Below are 9,668 nucleotides of genomic sequence, written 5' to 3'. Positions count from 1 at the left end.
ATATGGGTTTATCAACCTCCCCACACTTAAACACTAGCATGTCCTCATGCTAAATCCAAGGTAAATAATTAAGGTTAAAGTGATGGAATGTTATGAAATGCAACCTATGCTAAATGCATCTACCTAATGAGTCATGCAATTCTACTTCATCCACTTATATATAAAGCTTACATGTAGCTAAGTCAATTCACATTCTCAAGGAGTTATGTATATATATATAGCTAACCCTTAAATAATAAAGCATTTTAGCAAATGAGATGGGAAAGAAAACATTGTACAAACTTGCAAAACAATTAGTAAATATAAACACAGATATATGTTGATGAGTTATAGAACCCTCACTGGATTTTGTGTTTACTCTCTAGTCACTCAGTGTTTATTGGGTTTATTCACTCTATTTTTCTTTTTATTCTTACTTTCTATAACTTTGTTTTTCATCTAACCAATCAACAATTATAGAATATAGTCATACCAAAAAGTCATGAGGTCTTTATTGAGGTTGTAATGGGGCCAAGGTAAAGGTAAGGATTTATGTATATGGTTAAGTGAGCTAATAAGTGAATCCTTAATTAGACTAAGATCTCACCTAACATACATATTTAGTAAAATAAAATCTCTTTACCTATTTTCCATAATTTCCCACTTATTGTTGCATGCTCATGTTTCACTTTTTATTTTTATTCCATGCGCATTGTTTTCATTGGGGAATTTCTTTTTGTATCCCCTTTTATTTAGATGCTGAAAAATAACTTTTTTTTAATGCACATGATAATTGAATCACTTAGATTTTCTCATGAGCATGCTTTCCAAATTTTATTTTATTCCTTTTTACTTTTCTACCTTTTGTTTCTATCATCCATGTTCCCAAAAGGTTTCCCACAATTTACTCTATTCATGAATTTCTATCTTAAGCTGACTAAGGATTCACTTGGGATTTTCTTTTGTTTTTCTGCTTAAGGCTAGTAATTTGGCTAAATAGAATAAAGGGGTTTTAATAGGCTCAAGGGGGCTAACAATGGTGATGTAAAAAGGCAGGCTAATTTGGGGTGAGTGAGCTAAAATCAAATGATGGCCTCAATCATTCTCTTGGTATGTATCTATTCTATATTCTATAATTGGACATATAAATTAAAGCAAAGTAAAGAACATCAGAATAAAAAGAAATGTGATACACAGAAATGAAATTATGGTTTGAATGCAACCATACAATTTAAGCTCAAGACTCACAGGCTGTGTGTTCTCTAACTCAAGCATCATATATCATTCATATATTGTATGCAGGTTTAGTTAAAAATTCCCATTATTCTCATAAAAAAATTGTTTAGGGTAGCTTTTAAAGTTTTAATGTTCCTCCTTGATGAAATGTTGTCAACTAACATGTAATGCTATATATACAAGGTGTGGGTTGTTTTGATTCTGTTAAAGTTTCTAGTTTACTTCCTTTTTATATTTTTCTAATTAAATTATACTATCTTATGCTAAAAAGGGTAAACTATACTAATTAATCCACTAATAAATCAGAATTGCAAACTAAACTAAATGACTAAAATAAACTAAATGGCTAAAGTATGAACTAAAGATGCAAAATGCAGCACATAGAGTAAAATATACAAGTAGCAATGTATAAGTCCTCAGAAAATAACAATAAAAGAAAAAGAGAAAAATACAGAAAAATATCCAAAATAAAAGAAAAAGTATGTAGTGGTTCACCAAAATAAACGCCAGAGATGGCGACTTCCTCCCACTTAAAATGAAGCATCGTCCTCGATGCTCAATCAAGCCTGGTGTGAAGGAGTGTCATCAATGGTAGGGATGGTAGCTGGGGTCTCCGTGGCGGTGGTGGGCTGGGGGTCTGGTTGCTGTGGAGGTGGGACGGACTGGAGTGGGATCTCCGGATCCGCAGCCTCTATTTGGGGCATAACCTCCTGATGCGGGGCAGCCTGCTCTGTGGCTGCCTGCTGATGAGTCTCCGCCTGGGAATGAAGCTCCTCTTCGTGCTCATCCTCCTCCTCGTGCTCATCCTCTGATTGCTCTGAAGGGGTGTCGGGCTCGGAGGGGATGTCGGCGCTCTGTCTGATCATCAGCTTCAGATGGGAATAGCGTCGTCTGCTGCGGCGCTCCAATCTCTCATACCGGCGCCTGTTACGGTGCTCTATCTGATCAAGCTGGCGAAAAAGACGGTGCACGAGGCGATAAACTGGCTCAGAGGCGGGTGGAGGTGCAGTGGTGGCAGCAGGGGCAGCTGGGGCAGCTGTGGATGAAGAGGGTCCAGCAGACGGAGGGGCTGTCTCATCAGTAGCAGTGACAGGTGGTGGTCTGTAGCCCAAGGCAAGGAAGTTCCTGCTGTGCGGGATGATCTTCCTGCAGTCCGCTGCTGGTGGTCGCTCATCGGCATCCTCCCAAGGCACATCAGCCTGACGGCCTAGCCGTGTAACCAGGTAAGGAAAAGGGAGGGTGCCTCGGATGTGGGCCCTGGCCATATAATGCCGGATAAAATGAGGCAGATAAATGTCCTTACCCTCCAGCACACACCAAAGGAGGGTGATCATGGTAGCCGGGATCTCCGTCTCGTGAGTACTCGGCATCACAAAATTACTCAAGATCTGATGCCATAGCCGAGCCTCATCATTTAAGTACACTCTCTTGATCCCTCTAGGCATAGTGGTTTTCTGACCCATATCCCAAGGAACAGCAGGGTCGAGAGCTATTCGTGCCTTCACAGTATCCCAGTCAACTGCATCTGGCCCATGTCCTCCTCAGCCTGTGGAAAACCATCTGGCTGATCGGACTTGGCTGGGAGCTGGAGAATGGTCTCTATGGCCTCCTCAGTGACCAGAATTTGCTTTCCCCTCAGGTTCATTGCATCTAGGGTAGTAAGGTGGTAGTTGCAATAGAATTCCCGTACCCAAGATGCATTCACCTCTGTCAGTTATCTCTCCAGAAAGAAGCAGCCCCGTTGCTTGATTTGCTTAGTGGTGTACTGCTGGAGGGCTTCTGGAATCTTCAAGGTACGTTCCAGGTATAGGTTTCTGGAGTTTACAAAAGCCGGGTACTTCAGTTCACAGTACCGGTTTGCAAATTTTATAGGATCATCTGCAAGAAACAGCTGGTTAGCTTTCTCCTGCTGTGTGAAGTTCTTCTCCCGCCATGATGAATCGTGCATTAGAGCAATGATGGACTGGGAGGAATCTCCTCTCTTGCGCTTGCCAGTAGCCTTGCCTTTGCCTTTCCTCTGTGAGGCAGACATCCTGAAAAACAGAAGACCAGGAAATGGATAAAATAGGAAAGCGAATAGGCAATTTAAACAAAAGAAACTCAAAGCGGTAAGGGAGGAATAGAATAAGGAAAATGAGTATATGAAATGTGATTGAATTTATGTTAAATGGAAAAAAATAAGCAATATGCCATGGTTAGAAAGTTAGAGGAAAGTGAAAATAATCAGAAAAGAGATCAAAAGGGTTAGTATGGTTAGGATTTGAAAAAGAAATTAGGAAATTAAAATCAGTGAGTTAGTAAAGTGCGGGTTAAAGTAAGTGGCATAGGGAAAAAACCATATAACAAGGATTCACAGGTAAGAATAGAAGTACTCATAATTGAACAAGCAGTTTATGAATCAGGAAATCAAAAAGGATAAGAAAGTCTGCCATAGCATTCATGTAATGGTTTGGGTAAAGCAGAGTAAAACAGATTTCAGAAATGCCAAACCAAAACATGAATGAAAACAATTTTTAAAAAAAATTTGGGCAGCATTCCGGCTAAAATTGGATTATCCCGGAAAGTAAACAGCAATCATATCAGTTCATATGAATTAAAAGAAAGCAAGCTGCATGTACATAGATATAAAATAAACATAAAAACTCAATGTAAACAGCAGCAACATACAAGAAAGCAGCGTATGAATCATGAATATAGCAGCAACAAGTAAGAACAGTGCAAGTAAACAGGCCTAGATCCACTAACCATAGCCTAAGCTACCTAACAACCTAAAAATCCACTACAACATGCAAGTCTAGCTATCCTAATCATGAACATAAACGGAATAAAAATAGAAAAGCGACGAACGGATAAAAAGGGTTGCGTGTTGCAGAACCTGGTAAGCGGAAGGGGTGGAATAGGGAAGAAGGTGGCTGTGGCGGCGTCCGGTGCGGTGGTGGTGCACGGTGTCGCGGTGGCGGCTGAGGGGGGCAGTGGCGGCGAGGGTTTTTGGGTTGGTGATAGAAGAAGGGGGTGTGGTTGGGTGAGGGGGCGCGGCTGGGTGGCGGTGGTGGGGGGCGGTGGTCGCGGAGGCAGTGGCGGAGAGGGGAGGGCGGTGGTCGCGGAGAAGAAGGGAGGGGAGGGGTTGGGGCGGCGGCGTACGGGGTGGCGGCGGCGTTGGGGTGGTGGTGTGGTGGCTGGCCGGCGGTGGCTGGGAAGAAGAAGAAGAGAGAAGGAGAAGAGGGTTGGGGGTGAAAGGGGGGGCTGCGCGACTGATAGGGTTCGCGGGCTGGGGGGTTATATTTTCGAATCCACGCGGTCGCATGGTTGGGACGAGAATGGGAGTGACGCGATCGCGTGGGGTGCGCGATCGCATGAGAGGGGGGAAAGAAGGGTGACGCGATCGCATGGGTCGCGCGATCGCGTCGCTGGAAGTTGTGCTAAACGCACGACTCCAGCGCCGTTTTAGCGCAACTCTCTGTCTCCTTTTGGGGTGATGTGCAATCCATGCGACGCGATAGCGTCGCTCACGCGGTCGCGTGGGATTGGTATTGGGTAAGTGACGCGATCGCATGGGGCATGCGATCGCGTGGGCTAATTTGTGCGAAACGCACAAGGGCCGCACGATTCCAGCCCAACTTTCTGTTCGTTGGATCCTTACGCCGATATATATATCACGCGGCTGCGTGGGTCACGCGGTCGCATGGGTGGTGTTTTTCGCGATATGACGCGATCGCATGGGGCATGCGGTCGCGTCGTGCACCCCTTTTTTTTTTGAAACCAAAAAATGCAGGATGCAGTGATGGACATGAATGCTATGCATGATTCCAGGTTTAATAAATTAAAATAAAAAAGGAAAAATGAAAGCAATTAACAAGAAATAAGTTGAAAAAGAGGCGACCATACCATGGTGGGTTGTCTCCCACCTAGCACTTTTAGTTAAAGTCCTTAAGTTGGACATTGGAAGAGTATCCTGTTATGGTTGCTTGTGTTTAAATTCGTCCAAAAATCTCCACCAGTGCTTGGAATGCCAATAGCCTCCGGGGTCCCAAACTAGGCATGTAAAGCTTCTGAGTAGCTTCAAACAAATTTTTAGGCTCCTGGGGTAACAAATGTCAGAATAAACCTCAAGATTCCAAGCCTTGCGTTTAAATCCACCTCCGTCTTGGTCTACATGTCTCCATCCGGGCGGCTTAAAAAGTAGAATCTCACCGTGGTGACCAAACGTTCTCTGTGATCCATGCAATTGAGCATGATACCTATCCGTGTACTTCGAGGTGAAGCGTGGAACCTTATTGAACCTGGTGCACCAGCTCTGAATACGAGCCATTTCCCTCTTACTCTTAAAGCCGCAGAGAACTCTAAGCTGGCCATTTGTTTCAAGCAAACCATATTCAAGTGAGTAAGTAAAATTATAAGTTAAGGATTGTACCCATTTGAAGCTTGTATTGGGTGGTAATGGCCTTGGGATAGGTGTTTTTGGTGGTTCTGCAAGTTCCGTTTCCTTGTGCTCTTCTGTGAATTCTTCCACTTCCTTGCAAAGATCTTCAATTGTATCTGTATCCTGGTCAAAGTCTTCTATGTCTTCCTCATCACTCGAGTCATAGATTGGAGGTTGAGAGAAATCTACCTCCGCATCATCTTCATATTCACTTGGGGAAGATTCTTCGATCTCAGAGAATTCACTTGCGGACGCAAGTTCATCACTAGGAGAACTAGACTTGTGACGATCATCATCAAGGAAATTTGCTTCTTGGATTATTCCGTCTGATTCTTCGTAAACGACTTGCCTTGGAGATTGTACAGTATCCTCCTTAGCATCAACTGTGGCATCTTGGACGGAGTTTTCCTCAATTCTGGATTCCCAAGGAAGTTCAGCATCGCCTAGATCTTCAACCAACTCTTCTTCTTGAACAATGACAGCTTCTTCCACTTGTTCTAGTACGAATTCATTCTCTGTCTTGTCCACTGGAGTCTCTAATATTTCTTTCATGCTACGCTCTTCATCGGGCTGTCCACATGGAGCTGTGGTTGATCCTTGTATATTTGAGCGCCTAGTGGCCCATTGAATTAGTGCTTGCTCTAGTTGTTGAATGGTTGTTTGAAATTTAATTACTGTTTCCTTTAGGCGATCCTTTGCTTCACGGTTTGCCAAACTTGGACATGGTACAAAGGAAAGTGGTGATGATTGGGAACGATTGGATTGGTATTGGGGTAAGGAAGGATCATATGATGGCGAATGGTGAAGAAAAGCTTGTGAGTGTGGTGGTTCGAGGTTATGTTGAAAGGATGGTTCATATGCACGGGGTGGGGCTTGTTGGTAATTACAAGGTTGTCCACCATGTCTTTCAGCTGGGTATGCACGGTAGAATGATCTCTGTCCAGGATATCTCGGAGAGTGTTGCTGCCTAAAGGGTTAATTAGATCCTCTTGGCTCCATCCATCCTTGATTGGTCTGACCTTGATGCACATTTCTGCTATAACTTTTATTTCCTTTAACAATATAGAACCAAACTCAAAGCGAGAGGGGTGAGAGTTCATAGTAGCAAATAAAGAGAAAAAGGAAAAACAAAAATAAATAAACAAGCAAAAGAAAAATATTTACAATAACCAATAATAAGGCACACGTTAGCAGTTCCCCGGCAACGGCGCCATTTTGACGTCGGGTTTTCTACTAGTAAAGAAATTCATAGAAACGGTTGTGTTGTAGATATAGTTTCTAAACCGGCAAAAATTCCTTCGTACAAACGTGTTGGGTGTTACAAGTAACAAACCCTTTTAAAAATTGTTAACCGAGTATTCAAACCTCGGGTCGTCTTCTCAAGGAACTGCGAGGAAGTATGTTCTTATTATTGGCTATAAAGGTTGTAATCGGGGTTTAGAAGGTGAGAAGCAAGTAATTTTAAATGACGAGTGAATTAAATGGCAATTAAGAATAAATAATAACTGTAAAGCAACTTTTAGCAAGGTAGAGAAATTAGAGGTCCAACTTAGTTATCTCTCTCAACAATAATGAAAGTTGAATCTAAACTCCACTTGGTCAACCTTCACCAGGGCAAAGGAAAGTCAAGGGACTAATTAAATTGACCTTCAAATCCTAATTATTTCCTCAGAAAAGGTTGGGATTATTTAAGTTCAGCTCAATTAGCAAGATAACGATTATCAATTATGTTGAGTTTAATAACTGCTGAGTTACTAAATTCTTAACCAGAACCAAAAGGGAAAAAGTAAAATTGCTGGAATGATAAAGAGGTCCTTAGATGGGAAACAATGGTAACTTAAATCAAAGAGAACAATCATAAACTGAAAATACCTCAATTATCATTAATTCAAATAACAGTCTGTAACATGAGAGAATTCATAAATCAATTTATAATAATCAATTCAAATGTTGGAATAAATAAATAGAAGTAAAATTGAAATAAAAGAACATTAAACCTGGGATCCAGAGTTACTCTTAAAACAAGAAGAAATCCTAAATCCTAAAAGAGAGAGAGAAGATCTCCCTCTCAACTAAATCTAAATCATTGAAAGGTAAAAATATGCGAGCTCCCTTTGAATGGAAGCATTCCCACATTTTATAACCTCTGGTCTATGCTGTCTGTACTTGGATCTGGGCCAAAAAGGGCTTCAGAATTCGCTGGGGGCGTATTCTGTAATTTCTGGTGCGTGGCCTCTGTCACGCGTCCGCGTGGGTCACGCGGTCGCGTCATTCGGAGCTTTTCCGTGCCACGCGGTCGTGTCAGTCATGCGGCCGCGTCGCTGCTGATTCGTGCTTGGCACGCGATCGCGTCATCCATGCGATCGCGTGGATACCAGTTTCTTTAAAGCTCCGTTTTTCTTTCTCCTTCCATTTTAGTATGTTTCCTTTTTCATCCTTTAAGTCATTCTGCCTTAGAAAATCTGAAACTACTCAACACACTAATCACGGCATCGAATGGAAATAATGGTAATTAAAATAATTAATTTTTAAATCTTAGGAAACATGTTTTTCACAACATGACATAATAAGGAAGGGAAAGTAAAACCATGCAATTAATGTGAATAAGTAGGTGAAGAGTTGAATAAATCACTCTAATTAAGCACAAAAGAACTCATGAAATATGGGTTTATCACCCTCCGAACATGTTCTCTAAATGGACCCAACTAGACATCTTTTATGAAGGCTTGGGTGAAATGTCCAAGATGTGCTTAGATAATTCTGCAGGTGGTTCATTGCACAAAAAGAAGACACCAGAGGAGACTATTGAGCTGATTGAATTGGTTGCTAGCAACCAATATTTATACTCATCTAACAGGAATCCTGTGAACTCTGAGGCTCCTCAGAAGAAGGGTGTTATGGAAGTAGAAGCTCTTAATGCTCTTCTTGCTCAGAATAAGCTTATGTCTCAGCAAATAAGTCTACTTACTCAACATATGGGTAGCATGCAAGTCTCAGCTATCAACACCCAAAACTCACCTCAAGAGGTCTTTTATGACATGACAGGTAATTTTGTGCAAAATGATGATTATGACTATGCTCAATGATCTTCTGAACAGGTCAATTACATGGGGAGTGGTCCTAGAAATTCCAACAATGATCCATATTCTAAGACATACAATCAGGGGTAGAGAAATCACCCAAATTTTGGGTGGAGGGACCAACCTCAGAGACCTCATAATTTCAACAATAATTCTCAGGGCAGCTTCCAACAGAACAATCACAATAATCGCCAATTTCAGTCTCATCAATAACAACCACCTCAGCAGGGAAATTCTAAATCCCAAGAAGATTCTAATTGGGAGATGATGAGGAGTTTTATGCAGGAAACCAGATCCTCCATTAGAAACTTAGAGGTGTAAATGGGCCAACTGAGCAAGCAAATACCTGAGAAGTCTGCAAGTACATTTCCAGGTGATACAGTGGTGAACCCAGGAGAAGATTACAAGGTGGTGTGGGAAATCGTGATTCACACTTTTCACATCTCCGCACAACTAACCAGCAAGTGCACTAGGTCGTCCAAGTAATAAACCTTACGTGAGTAAGGGTCGATCCCATGGAGATTGTCGGCTCGAAGCAAGCTATGGTCATCCTTGTAAATCTCAGTCAGGCGGATTCAAATGGTTATGAGGTTTTAATAATTAAAAGATAAATAAAATATAAAATAAAATAAAGTTACTTATGTAATTAATTGGTGGAAATTTCAGATAAGCGTCTGGAGATGCTTAGTTGCTTCTGAACCTCTGCTTTCCTATTGCCTTCTTCCAACCATGTGTGCTCCCTTCCATGGCAAGCTGTAGGATCCTCTCAGTGAAAATGGTCCTCTACAGTTTCTGCATGGCTAATCAACTGTCGGATTTCTCGTCTCGGATGAAAAATACCAGGCACAGCTACCGCATGGCTAATCATCTGTCGGTTCCCGCTAGCATCGGAATAGGATCCATTGATCCTTTTGCACACTGTCACTGCGCCTAACATTCGCAGGTTTGAAGCT

This window comes from Arachis ipaensis, chromosome B10, assembly GCF_059453495.1.
Source record: "Arachis ipaensis isolate K30076 ecotype BB chromosome B10, ASM5945349v1, whole genome shotgun sequence".
NCBI classification, from domain to species: domain Eukaryota; kingdom Viridiplantae; phylum Streptophyta; class Magnoliopsida; order Fabales; family Fabaceae; genus Arachis; species Arachis ipaensis.
This window is presented reverse-complemented; position numbering follows the sequence as displayed.